General features: G+C 42.5%; 1 protein-coding gene and 1 long non-coding RNA gene across 3 annotated transcripts in view; both read right to left on the bottom strand.

The window, feature by feature from the left end:
* The window catches only part of GNB4 (G protein subunit beta 4), a 33,767-nt gene extending 25,888 nt beyond the window's left edge, over window positions 1-7,879 (bottom strand). Inside the window, exon 1 of the mRNA XM_072866375.1 lies at window positions 7,756-7,879. The gene's annotated coding sequence lies outside the window, so the exon portion shown is untranslated. The remainder of the gene's footprint in view (window positions 1-7,755) is intronic.
* A 3,433-nt stretch (window positions 7,880-11,312) lies between these two features.
* Window positions 11,313-25,908, bottom strand: part of LOC140653819 (uncharacterized) — a 40,242-nt gene continuing 25,646 nt past the window's right edge. For both annotated transcript variants that reach the window (XR_012043230.1, XR_012043231.1), the window contains exon 4: window positions 11,313-11,541. This is a non-coding gene — a long non-coding RNA (uncharacterized lncRNA). The remainder of the gene's footprint in view (window positions 11,542-25,908) is intronic.

Genomic DNA, 25,908 nt, shown 5'->3' with positions numbered 1-25,908 from the left:
CCTTGCAACATATTAAAATCCAAATGTATTCATAGCCCAAAAAGAAAAAGATATTCAGGTCACATAAACATAGAGAGTATAGAGGCCAAAAGTCAGAAATTACCTACTTGGCTACTGGAAGGAAAATGGCCCTAGATTAAGTTTCCAACAGAAGAGGATGGAAGAGAAACAAAATGCTGAAGGAAAGTAGTACAATATTCCTACAAGGATCAGTCTTCCCCAAAGCGTCATTTTTTTTTTTAATACAAGAACTTTTCAATGAAAACATGACACTCACTAGGTTATAAATAGCAGAATTCCCCTGGGGAGACAAGGCCTACAGTTATAGACAGGAATGTATCTGCCAGGCACTGTGGCCACAAGAGAGCCCATAACCTGCTTTGCTGGAGGTTATCTTTCCAATCCACTGAAAATTCTGTTCTTGTAAATACTTCCTACATATCCCAGGCAAAGTGAACTGGGTCAACAGCAGCCTAGCTAAGTACATTGTCTCTGCTTCTAGCCTTCACCAAGGAGCACTTGTTCTTACAAGTCTTCTGGTTTCAACATTTGGGATACACATATTACCATTTTGGAGTTTTCCTCAGCAATTGTGACTGAAAGATTAGTAAAAATGACTAAATTTTCTTAAAATCCTGCTTCCAGAAACTAAGTGCAAAGCAAAATGATATCTGACTCAATGAAAAAGCAAACATTAGCCATACCAATGAAACTCTCGAGCAATTTAACTGTTTGCTTAGGATGTTGGCCTTTCAGCTGTCATCTTGTCAAAGTTACTACAGAGGTCTACGATTCAGGGCCACAAGGTTTCTGTAGAGATTGAGAACAGAAAATTGCTCAAGCTTCTGAAGCAACACCACTAGGAAAAGTCAATTTTCTTTTCTTCATTTCATCCTTTTTCTAAGTATGTGTTTGGCTTTTGATGCCCATCTATTTGCATCTATAACAAACTATAATAGATGAGAGAAAAAAATGCTTTAATAACTTCCTGTCTCCAGCTACCTGACCTTCCCAATTAGCTGCTTTTTCCTAAAGTCTGGAGAACAGCAACAAAGCGCTGACATTGTTACATACTCATTTATAGCACTTTTACTTTGGACTTGTAGTACATTTTTATCCTGCTGTTAAAAAAAAAAAGTAATCTGGCTCCTTTTTTTGGGCCGCTTCTAAGACAAAAGAGGAGTTTCCCCTTTTCTGTTGCATATCTTGGAGATTAAGGTTCTGTTTGTAGCACCCAAAACAGTAGTTTTACTTCCTGGACACCTCATTCTCCATACTTTGGCTTGTTTTTTATTTAGACACCTTGTATCCAAACTACTAGAAAGAGCAACCACAATGGAGAAGTTTCTTGCCGCACAAGTGTCAGTAAGATTAAGAGGCATTTAATAGCCTATAAAATGCTGCCACACTTCCCTGCGGACCACTGCTCTTCTCCCGTAAGATTGTTAGGAGCACCCAATATCCATGCCATGTCCTTCCTACTGATCCAATGGAAGGAAAAATTGTACTAACATAATTATTAATTTCTTGAAATTCTAGGGTATCTGGACTTAATCTATTCTTGGAAGCTTTGCTGTGCCATTTTGTGAACTCTGCCTATTGTACCTAATGTTGAGATTGCTGCAAAACTTGATAAGCTCTTCTACTTCCTTTCCTTCCTGCTACCAACATGCACATGTAAAGGAAAGGAGTCCAGTTTAAATTCTCACACAAGATAAATACATTTGCTTAAACCTAATTTATAATTTTTTTTTTTTTTTTTTTTGGGGGGGGGGGGGAGCTTTTATAGAATAAGCCTACCTAAAACCTAATATACCACAGATATATTAATTTTTTAGTACGCTGACATTACATTGCACTGTCAGAATCTTTAACACAAATCACCAAAACTGATCAAAGTCCCTAGATAGACGCTGACGCTCCAAATTTAGTGTGTTAAATCAGATTTTGACAAGCATAGCATCTATATACTCAATCTGAATATTTCTTTCAGCTCAATAACAACTAAGCTCAATTTAAATCAAGAATCTGAAGGAAGGAAAATGTCTTCCTTTTCCAAACTAGGGATAAAATTGGTTTACATGAACATTCACTTAAAGCAATTAGTCATGACAGAAAGGGTCACCAGAAAAATACTCAGATCAAATATTTCTTTTAATCGGATCAATTTTAAATACCACGTGTTATAACACTAGATCGTTAATAAGCATCTTTAATTTTAATGCAAGACTTCAAATGTGTACAAATATCACATAAATTGCATTTTAATATAAATATAGAAAATGACACATGCAATTTATGTTAGAAATAATTACTACAGTAAAAAAATATATAGGGCAGCAAAAATTTATACAAAAATTAACCCCACAAGAATCAAATCATCAAGTTACCCTGAAACTGCTTGAGTGCTCTGTGCTAGACAAGATGCTGAACACTTGACTAATAACTGCACTATGAAAACCAACCAAACAGGTCCAAGAGTTCCCACCACTGATTGTGAGGACGTTATTTGTTCTTGTCAGAGACACCAAACCAGTCATCAAGAGCAGCTCCAAGATCTTCTGTCTCATTTAAGAAACACATTCAATCCTGGGATTGAGATGACAATTTCATTTTGTTCCCCTCCCCCCCATTTGAAAATTAAAATCTTATAAAATAATTTTAATCTTAACATTACTCAGCTCTTATGTTTCAAAACAGTAGGATTCACAATGACTCAAACATTTGGCTTACGTTGAAAATCCATATGATTAATATTTGTCTGAGAGCTAACATAAGGAGGGGAAAACTACAGCTTCTGCAAACTGGCAAACCTATTTCACCTCCTAACAACTAATTTTATGTAATAGGTGGAACTTGAAAGTGCCTTTTGCTCTACATTACAGTCAGGTACGTCTATCTTTCCCCTCCTTTCCAGTGTAAGTTATTTCAGAAGGCAACAGACTGCAAAAGTTATAGTAACTGAATCAGAATTTGTTTTACTGCATGTCAGCATACTTTTGGAAGCTGAGACATCTTAAAGGAAATGAAACTATCTTCACTGAATAGCATAACTATTTGCTAGTCAAGGTCCATCTATATTTGTTTTAATTCTGTTTTTTATAAACATTCAGATAAGTTCTCATTCACCTTCTCATTGTGGTATTTCACCACACTAACTATAGTAATTAATAATAATCAGAACATTGAGTATCATTGATGGCATCCAAGCTGACATCCATTCAAAACATTAAGAAGTTCACCTCTTGATCTTTTGTTTCAGGCTCTCTGCAAAGATGGACTGTTTCATGGTTCACACACTGCTGAACACATTAACACAATCCTTAACAGTACAGATTTTTTTAAATTAAAGCTGCAGCTTTGTCTAGCACTGCCTTGTGTTATCTAGAAAGCTCTATGAAGCTCTCTGCTTTAGTATCAGATATCAAACCACAGCCTTAAGAGAAGAGCATACGTTCATGTTTTTCGTGATCATTTGCTTTAGTTCTGTTTAGCGTCTTTCACATAAATTCTGTTACAAAACACTGGGTTGCAAAACACAGACGTTTCATACAAGAACAAAACAGTAACAACTAAATTTAATTACACACTTCAGAAGACGAAATAAGTGACAGGTCTGCATCCAATTAAAGGAGAGAAAAACTTTGGTGGAACTTAAAAAATATTTTATTGATTAGCAATACTATGCATATTTTCTAAACAACAAGTTCCAGGCACTCGGGAACTGCCTTAATCTGAGCATTGATATTCTCAGACAGTATTAAGTACAAAACACAACCACTGCGTTATCATTGTCCCTACGTATTTACATTCCATGAGCAAGCATTGCACATCAAGCTCAGAGATGCTGGATTTCTTACTAGTTTGATGAGACTTTTTAAAGTGACTCCTGAGATAAAAAACAATAAATCAAATGACGCTGTCTTCAATGACACAACAGTCTTAATTTATTACTCTGGCAGAGAAGACAGTAGCTGAGGAAGATGTACAAATGCATTGCATATTGTGGGGTTTTTATTTTTTTTATTTCTTACTTCACCTTCAAAATCTTATATTCATAAATTTTGTGTCATTTTTTAAAGTTGCATAATGTTCTAGGAGAAAACTATGCACAGTTCTGTATTCAAAAATATTTTTGCAAGGTTTTCTAATGAGGTTTTTAACTCCCAGGTTTTTCTGTAGAAACTGTTTGGAGAACTAAAATACTTGGACAAATTAAAAACTAGATGTATTAGCACTCAGCTAAGCAACATGAAGATATAGAAACTTTCATTATCCAACATAAATATAACAGATGACAGTCACAGCCAACAATCTTCTGCTTAAGATTTAAATGACCTGAGCAGTCTATCGAGACCAACTTTTCAAGCACTCGGGAAAGGGCTGAACAAGAGAGAGAGCACCAGCTATTTGCTGTACCACTTTAACAATATGGAAAAAGACATCCCTCTAATGTGAAACTCAATTTTTTCATGATTAATAGACAAAAGATTAGTATATATTATTATTATTATAGCCGTGATTCTCAACATATTAAATCTGTGTAACTCATCCACATTATCCACTGTAAAAACTGCTAATTGTAAAGAAATAATACGTAATTCAATATTGCTTACATTTTGCCATACTAGACACACAGCAAGACATATCCACATATTTATGATCTCCCTCTTTTTCCTAGCCCCCTTCTTCCAACATAAAATCAGTCTGTTCTTTGGAAGCACAAATGAACTTCACCACAGCTATCAGGCATAAGAATCACAAACACCCACTGAAGATTCTCATCCCATTAAAAGACACTCAGGATTGTACGGGTTTGTCATGTGGTTTGTTTCATTTTAATTTGTTGATATAGTTATTATTCCTGTTAACATTACTTCAGACTTTCCCCAACTTTAACTAGTAATTACATCTACTACATCTGTTACTTAATTGTCAGATTAGTGACCATCTTTTACATCACTTCCAATATTTCTAGCAGAAGTCAGAGAGCAGCTTTAGGTTTTCTTCTGCACACTCAAATGACTTTGCAGGCTCACATCCCCCAATATTCCCACCACAAACCCAACAGCCACTTACTCCCCACAAGAAGCACTAAAAATCTCTGGATCCTCTATTTATACTTAGGGAAGCATACGAAATTCTGGAAAGCACATCAAATGCTCTTGCGGTTAACTCTGTAGGTGAAGCACGGCAACCCCTACAAACCAGAACGAGCTTGTGCTGACAACTGGCACAAGAGGAAAAACACCCAGCTACCACCGGGGAACCGTTTCTCACTGAGCAATCGCTCTGATCTCTCGGTTCAGATTATCAGTAGAAAACGGACAAAACATTTTTCAAAGCAGAGACCAAAGTAGAACACAGAACTCCAAGGAACACATAAAACCCACCAGACTCAAAAAACTAGTTTTCAACTCTCCCAATGCTTTTATAGGGGGTTTTAGAGGTTGGTTACCTGTCTCCTCTCTCTAGACTATTTTGCCATTCTTTTCCCTTCCTTTCCTTATGCTCTCTACCCAGCAGAGAACAGCTACTATTATGTTGCTTCTGAAATTGATTGTATATAATCAAATTAAACTCTAAGCAACTTTTTCCTCAACTCATACTTTGCTTTGAGACTTACCGTGCTCCTATTTCAGAACTGAAAACCAGCCTGGAAAATAGTGTATTTTCCAAGCTGCAATAATCGGTCTAATAAAAGATAACATGTCTATTCCCAAACTGCATAATTAACAGGAGGGAACAGATCAGAGGCTTATTTTGCATTAGTTCAGATAGTATTACAGCATAAACTAAACTTGTTGTCTGCCAGATATAAGCAATTTGTCAGACACCAAACCAGTCATCACAAGATAAAAGCAATGCTTTTCACAATTTCCAACGGAGATCAAACTAAAAATTAAAGAAGCTGATAACCTCAGCAATAAGTGCAAATTAAAAAAAAAAAAAAGCAGATTTTGAAAAAAAAATCTGGATGTGGAAACCAGCAATACCTATGAAGTATGACACAAAAAGCATCTAATGACTTTGCACTTTTCCTACGGACAGCGATTTACCCTTGTCACGACACTCACGCAATGCACTTAAGTCATAGCCTCTTGCCACAAGACGAATTTATGGAATGCCGAAATCCAAACAAGTTGGAGATAAGTATAGAAATAAAAAAGAAAAGAGAGGAGAGTTTCCCTACATATTCCATAAACCTGGAAACTGCCTGTTGCTACCAGCTGTACAGACTTTTAAATCCAAATTGCTGGACTAGTTGATACTGTTGGGATGGCAGGAGCATTTTGAACACCCCCGCGCACAGCTCGACGTGCCACCTGCATCGCTAATCCTATTATTTTTAGCGCCAGGTCTGCCCTTGACGACCCCCAGCAACAAGGAGGTACTTCCCAGGAGAGAAGGAGCACCTTGGCTGCAAGCCGATCTCTCTGCGACCTCCACCCACGGCTGCTCTCACAACTGGCAGCAGCAGGGCTGTAGGTCCCGCGGGCTCCCTTCGGCGGAGCTGGCGGCACGGGGGACACGGTGCCGCCGACTCCCCAGGCGGTTGAAGCCCTCCGCCCCGCTTCTCGCCCCCCAGCCTGAGGAAACGCCGGAGTGACGAGCCTTCTCTCCCCCCCCCTCCACCTCCGGGGAGCCCTCCCGAGGCCGCGGCGCCGCGGAGGCCTAGCCCTGCCGCGGCACCACCCTTCCCCGCGGAGGCTGGGCGCGGCGCCGCGGCATGCCCGCGCTCCGGGGCGGCGGGGGGGGGAACGTGACGGGAAGCAGACGATGCCGCCCACCCCCGCCGGGCCCGGCCGCTCCCGGCGGACCCCGGCGCCCGCAACCCTGAGGCGGGACCACTCCCCTCATCCGCCCGCCGCCTCAGGGCGGCGCCCCGGCGGGCCCCCTCCGCCCGCAGCCGGCGCCCCGGCGGGAAGCGCAGCCCCGGCGGCGGGGCTTTACCTGCTGGCGGGGTCGCGGCGGCGCTGCCGGCCGGGCTGGGGCCGCTGCTGGCGGCGACGCCCGCGGCCGCCTCAGCGCTCACCCCCGCTGCGGCTGGGCTCTCCCCGCCGAGCGCCGCCCCCTCCCCCCGGCGCTGCGGCGCGGTGGTGCCGCCCATGCTCCCCCTCCCCCGCCCGCGGGATGGGGCCGCCCGCGAGGGGCGGGGCGGCGGCCGGCGGGCGCGGGGCGGCTGCGGCGCTCCCGAGCGGCCCCACCGGGCTCTGAGGGGGCGCGGCGGCGGGCAGAGGCGGAGGGGACGCCGGGGCTTCCCGCCGGCGCGACCCTGCGGCCCTCCCCGAGCGCGGGGAGCTCCGCGCCCGCCCGGCCAGCGCTGAGGGACGGTGGGGCCGAGCCCGCCCCCAGGCTCCGCGGCCCGAGCAGCGCCGCCCCAGACGGGAAGCGCGCTGGAGCCTTCCGCCCGGCCGGAGCGGCCGCCGCCCGCCCGCACCCCCTCTCCTCCGCCCCGCGTGCGGCCGAGCGCGGCGCGGGGGCGGCCGGCGCTGCCGCCGGACCAGGAAGTGAGGCCCGCGGCTCCCCGTAGCCCGGCCGTGCCGCCGCGCCCCGCCCGGCCGAGGCTCCCCGGCGCCGGGGCGGGGAGCGGGCGCCGCCGGCCGCCCCGCGGGACCAGCCGCCGCCCTCGGGCGGCCCCGCCGAGCCCCGGGGGACGGTCAGAGCCGCCCGCCGGCCAGGCTTCGCCCCCCGCCGGCGGGGCCCCGGCTCCGCGGGCATCCTCCGCCCCGCCGCGGCCCGGGCGGGAAATACCTGCTGGCTCGCCGCCGCCGGGTAACGGTCCGCGCGGGTGTCACCGAGCCGCCGCCTCCATGGCGCTCGGTCGCGGCGGGAGGAGCTCCTCCCCCTCCCGCATGGACCCAGCCAACGTGACGGCCGTTGCCATGGCTGCGCAGCGCTGACGTCAGAGCGCTTAAAGCGACAGCGCCCCGGAGGTCCCGGCGCCGATGCCTGCCGAGCCCGCCGCGGTATGGGGCGGCGGGGCGAGGCCGGGCCGGGCCCCCTCGGCCGCAGTAGGGCGGGCACGTTGGGTGCGGGGGAGCCTCGTGTGAGAGCCCCAGGGCCTGGCGGCCCCGGGCACCGAGGAGAGAAGCCGTCCCCGCGCGGTGGCGGCTGTGCAGCCGTATCGCCGAGTGCCGCAGAGCCCGCGGCGGCCGGGCGGCAGGAGCAGCTCGGCTGAGGGCTGGCAGCGCGTGCAGGTTACGTTGCCTGCACTCGGCAATGGCTCTCGCCTCCTGGCAGGGCGCCCGGCGGGGGCTGCGGGCCTGTCGGGGGTGGCAGGGGGTGGTGCGGAGCACGGGGCAGAGGACGGACAGGCCGGCGAAGCACAAGGCATCCCGTGGGGCGGTGGGTCAGCACCCGCTCCCGGGGCGGCTGCTGGCCCAGAGGCGTCCACCGAATCGTTAGCGCAGATGCGGCCAAAACTTCTCCTTTACGTGGAGCCAAGGGGAGCACACGTTTTCCATAAAGCCTTTAACCTCCCGAGCACCCAAACGGAGGGCTGCTCTTCAGCGGCCCCCCGGTACTCGATGGCCACGTTGCCTTGCTCCACTGGAGTGGCCTGGGGAGGAGTGTGAGGACCTGGCCTGGCCGGGAGGTGTAGGCCAGGGCTGGAGAGACCCCATGGAGCTGCTCATAGGAACGGACTCCAGGTGAGGCCCCAAACCCCGCATTTTCAGATGCCTCCTCATGAGCAGCACTGGCCTTTGTGGATCTGACCAATAAAAGCCATATCTCGCCCTCAACGCGCAATGGACTGCGCTGTTTCTCTTTGATTAGTAGCAAGGAGTAACTCCACCGAACTTTGTAGATCAGTAACAAAGTAGCAGTGATGTGTGTGAATGGATACTCAAATCTCATGTACTCCTCACAAAGCTGCGATCCTACATCCCTTAATGGTGCACCCATCCTTATACCGGCATGTGGAAAGCAGAAAGACCATCAGAGACTGACCGCCAAGGTTGCATCAGTCTCATCGCAGATCTGTCTGCCCTTCCACGTCCGATGCTCAAATTACGATCAAATTTCCAAACTACAATGACAGCCAATGTGAGACCTGAGAATATACGGAATAGCTAGTTTGTGGGATGCTCCGGCCACAGCTTCTCAGAGTCTTGCCTGCTCCACTGACCTTGATGCCACAGGCACACCTCTGTAGAAGTCATTGCCTCAGCACAGCCAACATAAGGCGGCCCTGGTCAGGACTCCGACACTAAAGATGGGACACCTGCATCATCCATCTTCTCAGCATGGGTCTGCCACACCATCAGCACCACAAAGTCTCAAGATTTTTGTAAAATATTTTACATGAATATCATAACTACTGTGGGTAAAGCAATCTTTGAGCTATTAGTGTATTGCTGATAAATGGCTCAGCGTTAATGGTAGTACATACTGGAACGTACAGTCCGTACTGGAATGAAACAGCTCATTGCTTACCTTAAATCAGTTTTGAAAAACATTTATGCACTTCCCTTAACTGACTCAAACCTATTATCTTAATAGCTTTGTCCTGGTTGCAAAGTCTACATTGTGCTTTCCATACTGCAATACATCTGGCCTCCATTTACCCAAAGGACAGCTGTCATTCAGCAATATGTTTACTTTGCATTTAATGAGTGATCACATAGCAAAAATCAACAAGGAATGAGTTTGATTTTGTTGGACCATACTTGAAGAGGAAAAAAACTTTCTCAGAATCACTGTATCACTGTAGAAGTTGCTTAACTTTTTATAAAAGGGAGAAATTGGCACAACGATAGTTCTCAAACTATGCTTGCTCCCTTACATTTTTCTTTATTCAATATTCAGATCTCTGAGTAGTGATGACTGACAAGATATGGTCCCAGAATGAGCACATAATTTCTTATCTTCTGTTTTGAAACAGGTCTGGTAAGTAACAGGCAGTAAGCAAAGCCCCAGAAAAGTTCAGATGGTATTTAGGTAGTTACATATGATGAACTTATCAGTCTTTGTCCTTCCAGTGGAGCAGATTAAAACATTTATAAAAATTACATAATTTAGCCTCACGACTCATTTGGGAGACAGGGAAGTTTCTTCAGTTGCAGACTGGGAAAATGAAGCATGCAGGGGACAGTTCTCAGCGGGGGAACTCATCTTGCAGGAGTGGCATTGCTGCAGCTGTGGTGGTCCAAGGCTAACAGCAAAGCAAAGTTTGCAAGGAAGAGTATCTTTTCTAAGACCAACCGATACAAATAGAAGAAATTGTCTCTCCTTAGAAAACTCATCCCACCTATTGTGTAGTCTGTTTAGTCATTTACATTAGATATTTATTATACGAAGAAGTTAAGAATTCCTAATGAAACAGAAATCCCCAGTCCTGCTACTGGCAACATTTTACAACCAGTTTTTATCCAGTTCTGCTTCTGATCACTGGTTTCATATGCCAAACCCTACTCTGCAAAATCAGAGCTACCCCTAACAGAGCTATTCTTACGCCAGTTCAGCAATATGCTTCGTATTATTTTAGAATTTATATAAGGAATCAACTTGTTCTGCAGTGAAAGAGAAATGTTGAGATACAGTGCCAGACGAGTTTTTAAAATCAGTATCTAGATCAGTTTCTCTAACATGTTATCTTTGAATTATGAGTTACTACAGCCAACACAGCAACTTCGGTTTCTGATAGACTAAACGCTACTGGAGGCCCCCAGTGCTTGGATTCCTGCCCGATGAGTCTGAAATGTCTCCAAAGGGAAGGTAGAGGAAGGGAACCTGTTTGCAGATTGTGCTGATTCAGCTGTAACTGAAAACCTCAGCCAAGATAGCTCCAGCAACACCCTAAATACCCTTTTGATGGAAATTTTGTGAAACACTGCGTGTTAGTACAGTGAACGGCTACTAAGAAGCAATGAGACATTTTCTAAAAAACTCCCCAGTTTTGGCAGGGCCTGAGACCAAAAGGCATAAAGATGGACAGGCACACGTATAATCTAAACGTCTAAAAATACCACTAAAGTCTATGCATGTCTCTTCTTGGTTCCAGGGAAATGCAGAGTTCATTGTCAACCTGGTACTTTCCATCCCAGAAAGCCCCCACAATTCATCAGCCCATTATCTAATTCCTTCCCAAAACACTTCAGGATATACATGAAGTAATCAAGTTTGTTCAGGAGACAAGTTAAAGAAAAAAAACCAAAAATACCCAGATAACTAAGAGACAAAGATCCAGAGGGAATGCCCTCCATTGGTGGGACTGAATCACACCACCCCTTTGACTGACTTTAGGAAAAAAAAAGAAAAAATAAATTGCTCATTCAGACTTCAGAATTAATTTATTGACATGGCAATCCACTGTCTTGACACCTCTGTAATGGCAACGCTGGTTTCCTTTCATCATTGTTTTTTTCATTGGTTCAGTTGGGCCACTCCCGCAGTACGTACACTTTCTTTTTGCTTTGTCCTCATTCTTTGTTTATGTCTGACGGCACTTCTGCTACTGCAATCCACGCAGCTATTCAGGTGAGATATGCTAATCTACATATTTTTCCCCTTGCATTTCCATCTTTCTCTTCAGATCTAGGAATTAAAATGGTGATTAACTCCTTACTAAAAAGTGAGCAATCTCATGTCATTCTTTTTTCAAGCCTTTTGAAGAGCCAGAGACTTAAAAGTTCACTTAATTTACTGATACAGTTTAATTACTCTGTTAAGCAGGATTATACATATTATCTTTATTTTCTATATACAGGATAGGAAAACATGTCCACCTTCAGATATTCCTGCCTCAATTTATTCCTAAATATGAAAGCAAATGTTTTACTGCTTTACCTTCAATCTCCTGTTTTTATTCTTACTGAAGTCTAACATTCATTCATTTCAAGACCCCCCCCCTTGCTCAGCTGCACAACTGAAGCATGACAGATCATCTTTTGTCATTCTGTCAGTGATTTAGCTTACGTATCGGTGACCTTTCATGGTACCAAGGAGGGGTGATCTCTCTGCACACCAGCTGATGCTCTACATGAAATGCATCTAAGGTGGCAGTTTAGTTCACATGGTGTACGTGTCTCTCTCGAAGTCCCAGAAAGAATGCATATGGTGACTGCACTAGCTGCTCAGCACCAGCTCTGGTCTTCGGCTCACTGTTTAATTGGGCAGGTGGAGGGGAGTATCCTTGCTGTGTTTTACTGGTGTCCTTGTGCTACCAAGAAACAATGAACTTCAGTTTCTAGGGCCACCAATCCAGCATAATTCAGTTCCTTTTATATCCACATGCTTATTCTCCAATAATTAATTCAAATAAAAATTCAAGGAAAGAGAATGTAAGGAGAAACAGTAATAACATTTTTCTTGTTATTTAGGAGACTGAAGAAACAGTGGATGTCAGAGAGTGCATTTGCTTTTTGAGGTCCAGTAGAACAATGATCAAGCTACACAGTTGGATCACTGTGCAGCTACAGTTTTGAGTCTAGATTCCTGACTCCAGAGTGAGCCAGGTGACTCATCCTTTAAAGAGAACTGAACAATCACTGAACGCTATTTAAATAGAAGAAAGGGAGTGGATATATATACATAGATGCTTTACATATGGCCTATATATATGCATGTATTTATGAATAATATATATTAATATTTCTTTCAGACAAAACGATGAAGGATACTTGTGGAACCGCTGAAAGTGCTCATCAGAGAAGAACAGCAACAAAAATCAAATGGGCTGAAAATGCCATTTGATCTATACTGTTCCCTTCTAAGACCAGTTGCAACACTGAGAGATCAGTAGCAGGTTTCACGTGCTTACTGTAATTTCCAAGGTACTTCACCGATGTTTAAGATCACTAAGTGAGGCAAAAGACAATGCTCATATTAATCACCGTGCTTCTGCACATTCTCTGATGCTGCAGTCCAACCCACTTGTAATAATGGCATGTGAGGGCTGAGAAAACTCTACAGCATGTTTTGGAAATTCTTTTGATTTCTTCTGGAGCGGGAGAGGAGTAGGCAAGCAGAAGAAGGGGAATCTGTATTTAAAACCTACACAGAAAAATTTAGGAGTCTGCCTACAAATCCCAGACTCAGGGGATGAAGCCTCACATCAGCTGTAACTCTCTGGCAGCAACTTTGCTTGAAATGTCCACGGAGAACGCTCCTTTCTACCAAGGGTGTGGGTGTGGAATTGTAATAGACGCTTCCATAAACTGCTGTCTGCTCAAATGTCATGATGTTGGCTTTCTGCCCCATTTTCAGCTGCAGAGAGCAGCAGATGGGAGGGGCAGAAACAATGAAGATCCCTTTTTAACTCTCAATTACAAAAATCTCCCAACCCTTTTCAGCCCAGTAACTCTTCTCCTAACTATTATGAATGGTATTTTCTAGATCCTGCTTTGGAAATTACAATTACTTTACCATATACCTAACCTAACCCCAAGAATTTTACAGTGTGTGCAATAAGGAGCAAACAGGGACTAGTGTCATGGTTTAACCCCAGCTGGCAACTAAGCGCCACACAGCCACTCGCTCACTCCCCCCCGGTGGGATGGGGGAGAGAATTGGAAGAGTAAAAATGAGAAAAAAACTCGTGGGCTGAGATAAAGACAGTTTAATAGGTAATGCAAAAGCCGTGCACGCAAGCAAAGCAAAACAACGAATTCATTCACTCCTTCCCATGGGCAGGCAGGTGCTCAGCCATCTCCAGGAAAGCAGGGCTCCATCACGTGTAACAGTTACTTGGGAAGACAAACGCCATCACTCCGAACGTCCCCCCCCTTCCTTCTTCTTCCCCCAGCTTTATATGCTGAGCATGACGCCATATGGTGTGGAATATCCCTTTGGTCAGTTGGGGTCAGCTGTCCCAGCTGTGTCCCCTCCCAGCTTCTTGTGCCCCCCCAGCCTCCTCGCTGGTGGGGTGGAGCGAGGAGCAGAAAAGGCCTTGACTCTGTGTAAGCACTGCTCAGCAGGAACGAAAACATCCCTGAGTTATCAACACTGTTTTCAGCACAAATCCAAAAGACAGCCCCATGCTAGCTACTATGAAGAAAATCAACTGTACCCCAGACAAAACCAGCACAACTAGTTAGCTGCAAGTGATCACTTTTTGTTAGTTTTCAGTTACTTTTTCAACAAATGAAGAGCGTAATGTACATTAAAGTTGTGTTCCAGGTATAAAATGGAATGAGTGGAGACAAAAGAGAAAATGTGAATAGTCACGAAAGGAGCTTAACAAAGTATTCAGTAACTGACATGGGTAGGAAAAGAGCATGGAATTAGGAAGAAAGAAGTATTAAAGAAGTATTTTGTCCAGCCTGTTCAGAGATTGTTTGGCCCTTTTATGGAACAAGATAGGAAGCCAAATAAAGCAGCATGATCATGTCCATTATTAGCTCTAGAAATTCTTACAAATACAAGCTAGTTTCCAATCACAACAAAATCAAACTACTTTTCACGTTTTTAATGAAAGATTCTTGCATTCCACTGCTACCCAATATCTTAGAAAATTATAGGTGCAATATTTTTTAGCATACGTATTCGCATAGTGCCACCAACAAATGAAGGCATTTACACAGCCAAAACCCCCTGTATATAAATACAATACTGTCCCATTGAACGCAGTTCAGCGTTGCTAATTGCCAACTGCAGAATACCAGCCTATCAGGTGTCACACTGGCAAACGCTTTGGTGAAGGTCAGTAAATAAACTAAGGATTGAACTCAGTGAGTTGCAGTTGCATTACGGTAAAGATGGCAAAGGCTATTTATTCTTCAGCTTTGGAATCTAAGCTAACCTCCAGGTGTAGTGCAGCAAGAAATTTTCACTACAGTCAAGTGTTGCATGTTAGACAAATTACAGATATATTTCACCTTCCTCTGAACTATGAGTCTGAGCTTACACTGAGTTGTAAGGAGCATTGCTCAAGCCTGCAATTTTTAAGTTTTGTCATTTAACTTACAGAAATTTTGGTACCTGAAGAGTTTTATGATAATGAATGAGGAAATCTGATACAAGAGGCTGGGTTTCCAGGTCTACAGAGAGACAGAGACCATTTTTAATAAGCTCTTCAGCATACTGCTGCCACTGGCTCTTAACCTGCATCTGCATCAACATTGTTGCTATGACCCCAGCCATTCCTGAGGGAAAAGGGTTTAGTTATAGTGAATTAATGATACTGGAAATGGCAGCATGGCCTAGGCAGAGAAACGACACTATTTCTACTGTTATCTGCAAGTTTTAAAAGCCTGTAAGTAATATAAAATTATACAGCAACTGTGCCCTTAAGAAACTACTGTGCCCTGTTGGTGGACACTTTATCCAAATTAAGTAGTGGCAGGGAATAGAGAGAACATTGAAGTTTAGGGAGACAGCAATACATACTCCCTGCAGTGCCAGTTCAGATCTGTACTATAACTGTGTTTCACTAGTTACAAGGATTTGCTACTTGCATATCACATCTGTTAAATGGGCTGAGGAATCTAGAACGTTTTGGATTTTTTACAGTTTGAAGGCTAAGATGTCTATAGTGGTTTGGATGTGTACATCGATGATGACTCAACATTTAGACCCAATTCAGGAAAGGAAAATGAAGAACAGAGGCTTACTGGGCTTAATCAACTCATATACACTTTAAGGAGCACATGGAATAAAATACTTGGTTTCATTTGTGTTTTCCTTCAGTAAATAGCACTAGCAGATGCACAGTTCTTTTTTGTCAAAGATTTTAAACTGTTCTTCAACTATGAGTCTCTTTCTGTGGGAAAGTAAGGCACAGAGTGGCGTAAACAGCTTGCCAAGCAACCAGTGGCAGAGCCAAAATCAGAATTCAGATTGCCTGCCCACCTGCCTTCCTTCTACCCTTGCTGCCGAGCAAGTTACCCAACATGAGAGCTTTTCAGGTGGAAGAAAAAATGAGCAAACAAAGGAGTGAAATTAAATATAAGCAAAGTGAAAATGACCAGTACGAGAGTCCAAATAAGCAAAATGCAAAAAAGAAACAGTAAAAACATTATAAAATAAAATTAGAGATTACAATAAATAAGTCATTTCCATTTTAATGCATGATTGCTAATGGTGTGTTAATTATTTTCTTCATATACACTGGGCTTTGGTCCAAAACTCTGAATGAAACCATTCATGTTCTTTCGTGTCTCTTTTACCAGAAGGTATCAGTCCTCCGTAGCCAAGGTGCTCCTTATTTTTGTTCATTTTGCTTGCCTGTTTTCACTGCGTGTCATTTCAATGCTGGGGAAAGCATCAGCTTGACAGCTTCACAGGCTAACCTTCTCTCTTTGCAGAGACGGGAAGGATGTGTGGCAGCGGAGGAAGCTTGCTACAACAGCGCTCAGCTGCATGCCTCAGCTCAGCTCAGCTCAGCTCAGCTCTGCCCCAAATGAACCCGCTGGCACAGCTCCGTACCCCGTTGCTTGCAAGAGAGTCAGTTAGGGACAACGGCTATACTGGTTTCTGTGATACTTTTTCTGCTAAAAACTGGACTTGGACACAGTTCACATCATCCATCAGACTGTGTTAACATGTGTAGTTACTAGTTCTGGTCACTAATGACCTGGTCTGGATTTGACTGGGCAACAGGCCATAAACAAGAAAGCCTCCCTAAACCATTATCAGCTCCTCTGAACCATTCAAACCTCTGTAATGCTGGCAAAAAAAAAGAGGCACTTTTTAAAATAAAGCTTCTCACAACTGACAGAGAAGCAGTCGCCCCCGCACGCACCTTATTCACTCACTGTACTGAACTGGCATTCCTTCAAGAGCTGGGAAGGGCCCAGAGCTGCTGATTCAAAGACATTTGGAATAAGAACTCAATAATTGAAGGGTTTTGTTCATTTCTGGCTTCTTGCTTCTTTCCTTGGCCTGCTCTGCCTGCCCATGCTGAATGTCAATCAGCAGAGCAGTAGCACCTTTGCAAAGAAGTCCCAAGTATCTTGGCAAATACATTTAACAAGCATGTGAAAAAACCCAAGGTTTCCACAACTCCAAAGAAGAAAAGGCTGGTTTACAGTGGTGGAGGCTGAGCGACAGACAGGGACAAAGGGTCAGGAATCAATGAAGTTATACAATCTTGTCTAAACTATAACAGACACAGAGGTGTCTTTTTCAGAAAAGACTTCTAAATGATCCTCGTAGTGTGTCCACAGCTTATTTTCAGAGACATTTGCTTACATCAAATACCCCTGGAAAAATTCCTGTAAGGAAATTGGCAGAATCAGTTGCTATCTGCACTTGCAGAGAATTGCATCTTATGTCAAAGTGGTTGTGATCAACCCAAAGCATTTCTCAGAAAAGGTAGTTGCATTTTTATTCAAGTCTCTGCCACCTTCTAATTGGCAGCTATTTGATGTTCGGTGCCATCTTGGAATGAGTGACAGCTCAAAAGTTCATTATGAATTTCTTCTGAACCTGTGGTTAGGACCAGCCTAAGTGAGCAAACAGAAAAAACTGGTTTGAATTCAACAAATTCCTCCCTCTGATGGCCAGATGAAACTGGATGATCTTGATCTTTTATAACTACTGAATAGCTGGGAATCTGTTTCTTTTGCAACCTGTCAGCTTGACAGCTACATTTAAAAAAGGAGCTGTTTTCCTGATGATTACCATATGACGCTCTAAGTGACTGAGCATTTCATCTTTCCCTTTTAGCAAGCAAATGTTGTATTTACTATGTTTAATAACATTTTCAAGGTCAACATAACAGGATATTCCCTACAATTGTTTAAATTATTAATATAACATTTTGAATCTTAAAAATAAATACAATGGTTTTAAGATGGCTGGTCAAATTCTGCAGCTACATTGATTAAAATCCTAAACAATTCCATTCACTTCATGAAATTCATTGCAGTTTCAAGCATCTGTAACAGGGAAGAGAATTTACCTATTTTTTTCGCACTGCTAAAACAGAAAGAGAAAAGAGCACTCAGTAGTGCTAATATGAACCCTAACATTGCTTCCATTGGGATGAGGCATACTGTAATAAAAAGATATTTAATCTTTTAAGGCTAAATCATGTTCAACTATCGCTGTTACAAAGGCAGGGTAGGCCTCTCAGAGCAAGTATGAGAAGAGGTTTGGTTTTCTTTGGACTTCTTCAAGTTTCCTGGTAGACCCCACCGCAACAGGAAACTGGGGAGTTGAGCAATAGACCTGGCACAATAACCTCATTGATCTCTCAATTATTTCTGCTAAAAGAAAGAAAAATAAAGATGGCAAAAGGAATTGGAGAAGTCAGGATATGCTGGCTTATGCACGCATTGTAGAAATGATTAGCTAAGGTAGAGGGAAAGAACATCAAATGGGATAATGTCCCTGCATGATTATCTTGAGACTACTCTGATTAGTGACAAATAGTAGAGAGCCGAAGATCTATACAAATGTCATTAGACCAAGGGTTGTAATGTGATTTAGTGACGCGGCCACAGCGATAGCTGGTTCCCTTGACACAGCAAAACAAATAGTGTTTTAGCATTGTTGGTTCACTATTGTGCTAAAAAGCAAGCATCCAACATAAATGTTTGTCTGTCTGAGTAGGCAAGCAAGGAATTGATGCTTATTTGCACCACTGTGTATTAAACTGATGACTTAAATTGGCATAAGGAGAGTCAGGTCCTAAGACAAAATGTACTTCAAAACACTGCAACAATGCAATGCGGTTTGATCTTTCCAGCACACCAAATAAAGATTAATTCCTTCTCCCGCTGTTCCCCTTCCTGTTTTTCTTTCATTCCCATTCACCTTGCTTTGTCTTCAACTCTCACAGGCCAGGCTATCACTGGCTTCTCTAGGTGGCACTTGCTGGGGGATGCTTTCTGCAGTGGCAGCGGGCAGCAGCTTCTGCTGCAGAGTTTTGTTTCGGGGGATCACCAGTCACAGTCATACTGGCTGGGCTCCAGCTGGCTGGGCTAGTTCTCAGATTGCTTTTTCTGGCTATCTATTGGGCAGTCCTCATCCCATAATAGGGCAATTTTTAACTCTTCTCTCAAGGGAAGTAGCAAGAAATAAACTTTCCTTGGGATAATGAGAGATAATGCTGCTTTCAACCCCATAAAACTTTTGGGGTTGCTTTTGTAATCTTAATTATATCCTGGTTGATTTAACCCAGTGGTCTCTGGGATATAGCAGCATCTCATCTACTTCAGGGCACCATACCAGGAGAGCCAGAAAAAAGTCTGTAGGAAATTGTCCCAGTCCTTTTCTACCCTTCAGCCAAATTAAGAATGACAGAGACCCTCTTCAATGACTGGAGGATAGGAGTCTGGGTATGTTCAGTGCAGCAACCTAAATGCATTCATAAGCAAATGGATTTTTGTTATTAAATGATACAGTTTTATGAATAACTGAATCTTAATATAGTAATTTCCAACCAACTTCTATCCATCAACAAAATCAACACAAAAAGACATTCTTAGTGAGTATATAGGACATAATGAAGTTAACTATTTGAAATCTTGGTTGTCAAATTCACATTGGTGATTAGGTTCTCTACAGATTAATTGCAGCTGATCTCTTTATTAGCATTTTACGGTATGTCTGCCATCATCAATCTACAAAGCATATGAATACAATTTTCTGTTTTACAACCTTGATTTAATTTCATTTGTAAGTGCTAGGAAACAAATTTAGCAGCATTGTGCAACTGATGAGCAAGGCCCTGAAACAGAGTGCACAAAAACATATTCCCTCTAACTTCTATCCATCTTCTGGGGGACATAATGCAGTTACTGTTCGCCTTCTTTCATGGTCATATTGTTCATACCAGTGGGAGGACGCTCCCTCATGACATATGACTGGCAAAACATCAGTGTGTATTGAAAATAGATACTCTGCAACAGTCTTCAGACACTCTGCATCTAAGCAGAGATGAATGGAATGAAAATATTCTCAGTCTAAGATAGGAAAGGAGGGAGATGGTTCATAGGCTTCAGCACCTCCTTGAAGGCCTTCATGAGATAAATAGTAAATTATGTACCTGATACTCTTGAACTCGTTGACAAAGCAAAGAACCAAGTCCTCAGCACTACTTTTGAGTGATCGTTTAACAAAACACTATTGCTGTGATCATTTTGTTTTTCTACAATATTTGTAAATTCACAAGGGAAGGAGGGAGCTCAAGCACAGAAGACAGGACTGTGCTTTCTGTTTATTCTGGACACAAAATAACACCCAGAGCTTCCTCTAAAATCCTGCTGAGAACATAGACTAAAAGAAAGCCTCCAAGAGGAAGTACTGAAAAGTAAATAGGCAGGGCAGGCAACACTGCTGAGACTCACTACAGAAAGTCAGTCAGTGTGTCAGAGTTCTGGTTAATGCCCTGAACATAAGCCTGGGAGACAGAAATTGCCATATAATTCTTTCTGCAACATATAATTACATTCTTAACCTCTTTGTCTTTTTTTCCTTTTTGATAAAGAGGAAATAATTCATTTCCAGGAATACAGGTGGCTTTAATTCACTTGGATCAAGCCTCTTTTTTTTCTCCCCCCCCCCCCCCGATTCAGTGCCTGACTCAGAACCATCATTCTTATTGCTTCTGTCAGACTATTCCACATTTCCCACTGGTTTTCACTACTGCAGTTTGGAAGCACTCTTTGTTCTTATAGTCTCAGTGCCTACTAAGGCTTTTCTTTTCATGTTCTTTGACGTTTATTCCCTAGGAGCCGGATCCTTGTGTCCTTACATGTGAGCCAAATCTCCCAATGAATTTGCAAACGTGCAGGATCAGCAACTTAAAAAAGTTTATTTGTTCTTCAGGGTTCTCTATGTTCACAGGAAAAAGGACGCCTATAGGCAAACACTGCATCACTAGGTTTCATCTTTACAAAAAGGAAGCTTAGAGAGGAAGGAAGGCACAAGAGTGCATAGTTAATGATTAAAACCAAAATACAGCCTTCTCCAGTTTTTTTCCTGAGAGGCTGGTGGTTACGGATGCAGTTACAGGACACTGAACTTACATGTTTCTTGAAATACGTCAAAAGACTCCTTCACTGGGTTGGCACAGTGTCAGCAGTAATAGCTGATTCCAGAGTGTTGTCAGAATAATATATATCTTTCGATATATTTTCGAGACATCTTTCAACGTGGATATCTATATTACATTTACATTTAGGCACCTGACATTTCTAATGGTCTGACACCTCAGGCTGGAAAACACTGCCTGCTCCCATTTACTTCAGCTTTGGTATCTGCATCAGAGAATGCTGGCCTGGAGTGTTAGAAAATGTAATGTATTCAATTTATGTCCTACATAAAAGTTGAGATCAGCATCAACGACTAGATCCAATCTGCAGCTTTAATTCAAACAAACAGCGCTGCTGACAACACTATTTCTGTGGATAAGGACTCTGTCTCACAAACTTACACATTAGACAATCTTCAAATTTCACTTTAATGTGGATGTCCCTCTTCTGATGTCAGAAATTTTATGGCAAGTAGTCTTGGTGATGAGCCAAGATTTGACATGATCTAACTATCTAATCGTGTGAAAATTCGTGGTGAGACAGTGCCGTTAACATCTTCTTATGCAGCAGAATGAAAACCTTTTCTTGTTCTCTGTCTGCTGTGCACATATAGGACAGAGCTATTGCTATAGACTCATGTATTTTCCAGCCAGAGAGATTATTCCAATCTTTTAGTCTGACATTTTACAGCAACAGAGTCAACCGTATTCCCTAAGTAGCTCCTACATGAGATCCTTTAATTTGTTAATGTTAATTCAGATTACATGTGTGTAGTCTTATGCAGACAAATGCTCAATTTACTATGCATATGAAATATCACATTTCTTGTCTAGATATGCTAATGTTTAATGACCCACACTAATAGACACATATACCTTATTTCCAGTCTGAATCTATCTGGACACAGCTTCCTGCTATTGGTTCTAAATACATTCCAGGCACATATTTGGTTGAAATGTCCATTCAGTGTGATCTAGCTTGGGGTATGTAAAACTGATAAATATGTACTTCCACAGGTGTTCTACAAAGACTTTTACCCTAATTTTATTGATTATTTAGGTCCACCATCCGTAGATTTTCTACAAAAATCAGGTAGATCCATTCACAGTCAGTTACACAGTTCAGTTTTCTATATTGCTTCTATTTAAACTGAGGTAATTTCCATACACAGCAGGTTCATTTGCACACAAAAACCATAGCACAAGGGTTTGAATGCGCAGATGAAGTCAGACCTAAGGCTCAGGTAGTTCTGCCTCTTGCTGAGAGTATTTTGTACGCTTCTTTGTTTAACCTTGAAACAGAACATGCAAGATACAGTGCCATCACCTATAGATGATGCAATAAGTGCATGCCACATTGGCACTACTTTGCCAACATTCCAACAGGAAATTATATTTTGTAGAGGATATTTTATTGTATTGGCATTATCACCAGTGTCAAGGCCATCAGTGAAAGCATTAAGCAGACAAAAAGTCTGCCAGAAGATCTCCGTTGTTTGTGCTACTGCATGTGCCTTTATCCCTGATGGTATCCCCCAAACCAAGAAAGAATAATCTTTTTATGAATAAAATTACTTTAAATTCAGATCGATGCAAGCTAGAGCAGTGAGATGCTCTGGAATACTGAAACAGCTTGTGAATGGAAAAATCATTCGCTAGTACAAAATAAGGGCGTTGCTGCATTGTCTGCAGGAGATAGCAACGTTCAGCCTTCTGGGGGATACAGCAAGAAAAATTTAATGCAGCAGGAAATCTTTCCAAATAAGAAGTTGGCCACCTGCTAAAAAATGCATTTTATGTTGTAAAATCTTCCCCATATTTCTCTTTCTTATTACTGTTCTCTTTCAGATACTACTCCTTCAGGTGGTTTTAAGGATTCACCTAAAAATAGTCCTCTTCCTTAAAAAAATAAATCTCACAAATCCATGCAAAGAGGAAAAAATCTTCAATAAGGTTTTTTTGTTATATTATATTTTGTCCCTCTGGCCACCACCATGAAATATAGAATTTATTCCTTTTGTGTGTGTGTGTGTGTGTGCGTGCCTCTTTTGCAGACTGAAGAAAATGACTGTAAATCAGTTTGCATTCAAAACACCACACTTACAACTAAAAGGACAGGTTATTATACCATTAAAAATAAGATTCAGTATAATGGTAAAAATTTTGTGACTGACAGAGGAGCACCTTTTGAGTCATAAATTCTCATTTTTAAAGGACAAAAGGGATAATCACAATCACTGTCTGAATTCCTACACAACAGAGACAATGCAATTTCACGCAATAATTCCTATGTCAGTCCCCTGCCTTCTGATCTGCAAGAAAAACTTCTACTTTACATGTCACACCCCACAAGCAAAAGACCCAGGGATTCTTCAGCTTTATCCATGACAATTATCAAACAGATTTACAAAAAACATTATCAGCAACAAGGCAGAACCAACTCCTGGCTCTAAACAACCTTGAATGTAGATGAATCAGCACAAGGAAATAATGATAGAATGGGAATATCTTTTAGAGACATCATCTTTTACAGGATGAACACAGGGTAAAATCAAACTACTTTATACTTCACAAAGTTCCTGTAATTGGATCTTGCAAAATGGATAAATACTGTAATGGATCTGTTGCTTCATTAGCACGCACTCTGATAACCTGCAGTACAACATCCATCAAGCTCTTCGTTCCCTCTGGGGAAGGCTGCTGCAAGTGGTTGACAGAGACGCGAGTCAGGCTCTGTAGGATCAGAGACTTGTGTTTTTAGCTTGTGTACTGGCTGCAAACAGGAGACCAGGCAGTTTGGAGCCAGGGTGCAAAAGCTGGAGGGAGAGCAGGTTGTCCTCCCTGATAAGGGGACCAGTGGTAGTTACAAGTGATTTCTGATGTTTTTGAATCACCATTAAGCTGTTGTAGGTGACTCCGGATGGGTGAGAAAAAGATTATACTTTGGCTAAGGGAGTTTCAGGCCCATGGGTTAGCATTTGTAACTTGGAACGAGAATCTCTGGTGTTTGTCTGGAAGAGTCACAGCTTCATATTTCTACCCCTGCCTGCCCTTAGACAATAAGTTAAGAAGTGTAGAAAAGACTGTTTGAGTAGGTCAGCTTAGAAAATCTCCTAACAGCACTGATAAGCCTAGGTGAACATTTCTGTCCATGGCCTAATTAGTATAAAAAACCCAGGATGAGATTTTCAAAGGTTGTGAGACACCCAGTCCTATGTCAATCTTAACTTTCACATTATACTGCTTCTGTATTTATATATTTTTTTATTAGATCACCTTTAATTTGGAGCAGCTTAGTATCTGAAACACCTTGCTAGTACCACAGAAATATTAAACAGAAGTCTACATTACAAAATTGGAATTAAGTTAAAGCCTGAAAATGTGACCTCTGTCTTCAAGCCTGTCTTAGCTCGCAGATGTGTAATCAAGGCCTAAAGGTCATAAGTGGTGTAAAAAAGAACTTGCACCAAATAGCCCCAAAACACATGCTGAGCAGGATACTTTCCTGAACTCGGAGACCGGAGGCACCATTTATGCCTGCATATAGTTTTTACTGTACATTATTTCTTAACCTTTGAATGAACACTTCATTTTACAATATGAATATTGCTTTGTGTTTTATTTTTTCATAGAACAGTGGTTATACTGGCAGTAACACTGACATCATTCTTGTGCTGTTGAATCCCATAGTTACATTAAGGACTGCAAAACACAGATTACTCAGATCAGATAACCTAACCAGTGGGAAATAAGCACAGAAAGCTCACTTACCATGACATTTTTGGAATTGCACCAGGGATGAACTTGTCTCTGTGGGCTCTCCCAGCTCACGAGTCCTAAAGCATCATCTGGAATATTTGCCAGGATTGCAGTCCAACATTGTTGCCCTTGCATTTAAATAAAAAGCCCCTCAGGTGAGGTCTCTCTCTTTACCTTCCCATTCACTAGTGGTTTAAACAGACATTTGATTTTTCTATTCTGTGTTTGCCTGTAACTATTTTTAGCAGCTAATAACTGACACCCTAGGGAGCATGATGTCATCACACTTCGCACTTACTGAGCTCTTGAAATTCAAAACCAGACAGCAGCAGCTGTCATCTTGGTGAGCTTGCTCATAAGGCAAGGGCAAGGGAGTGACACCACCAGAGCTGAGTTCAAAAGACCAAACAGGAGGAAGTTCAGTAAGATCTCGAATAAAGAATAGTTCTTTCTTTTGTAAGTAATCTGCAGCCAAGATTTGAAAAAATGGTCCGCATTTTTTAAGGCTGCTGAATACTTTTTACAGTACTAATAAAAATATAGTCTTACTGGCAATCCTCTTGTCAGTGTCACATGCAAAAGTTTGTGGACTTTTGGAATTAACACCAGTCAACTATCCACATCACAAAAGAAAACTGCTGAACATGCAGCAGTTGGCAGCTTTGTTAGGGATCTCAGCAGAGAGGCTAAGGACTAAGTGATCATGGACACTGATTTGCTCCCAGTATATTTAATGATTCATCACCCTAGAAACCTTCAGTTGGTTGGGTATATGAGGCATTTCTGATTTCCCTTCAAAAGATGGAGCTTCCTTCCCTTGCTCATCCTGTAGCTGTTCTTTGCACCTCTCACAGTTTAAGTTCATTTGTCTGAAAATAGCTAAATACAACTGCATAAATACTCAAAAGGAGTTAACACTCCTTGTAAGATGGTACCAATATTTCCTTCTCTCTCTTAAAAAATTCTCACCTTCCAGGATTGCATTATCTTTTCTACCATAATTATATTCCATTGTCTAATCATATTCATCCTTCCACTGACAAGTACACTCAGATTTGTTTCCAAATCTGTTACTTCCAGTTCATAAACCCCCAGGTTATAGATGAAGTTATTATTGAACCCAAAGTGTATGGCTTTGTACAGTATGCTACTTACTTATATGACGTTACTAGCAAGCTAGTAAAAAAGTTAGTCTAATTCTTTTTGAACAACAACCCAGTCTT

The sequence above is a fragment of the Ciconia boyciana genome, chromosome 7 (assembly GCF_034638445.1).
Source record: "Ciconia boyciana chromosome 7, ASM3463844v1, whole genome shotgun sequence".
Taxonomy (NCBI): domain Eukaryota; kingdom Metazoa; phylum Chordata; class Aves; order Ciconiiformes; family Ciconiidae; genus Ciconia; species Ciconia boyciana.
Note: the sequence above shows the minus strand (reverse complement) of the source record. Positions and strands in the feature narration are given on the sequence as shown.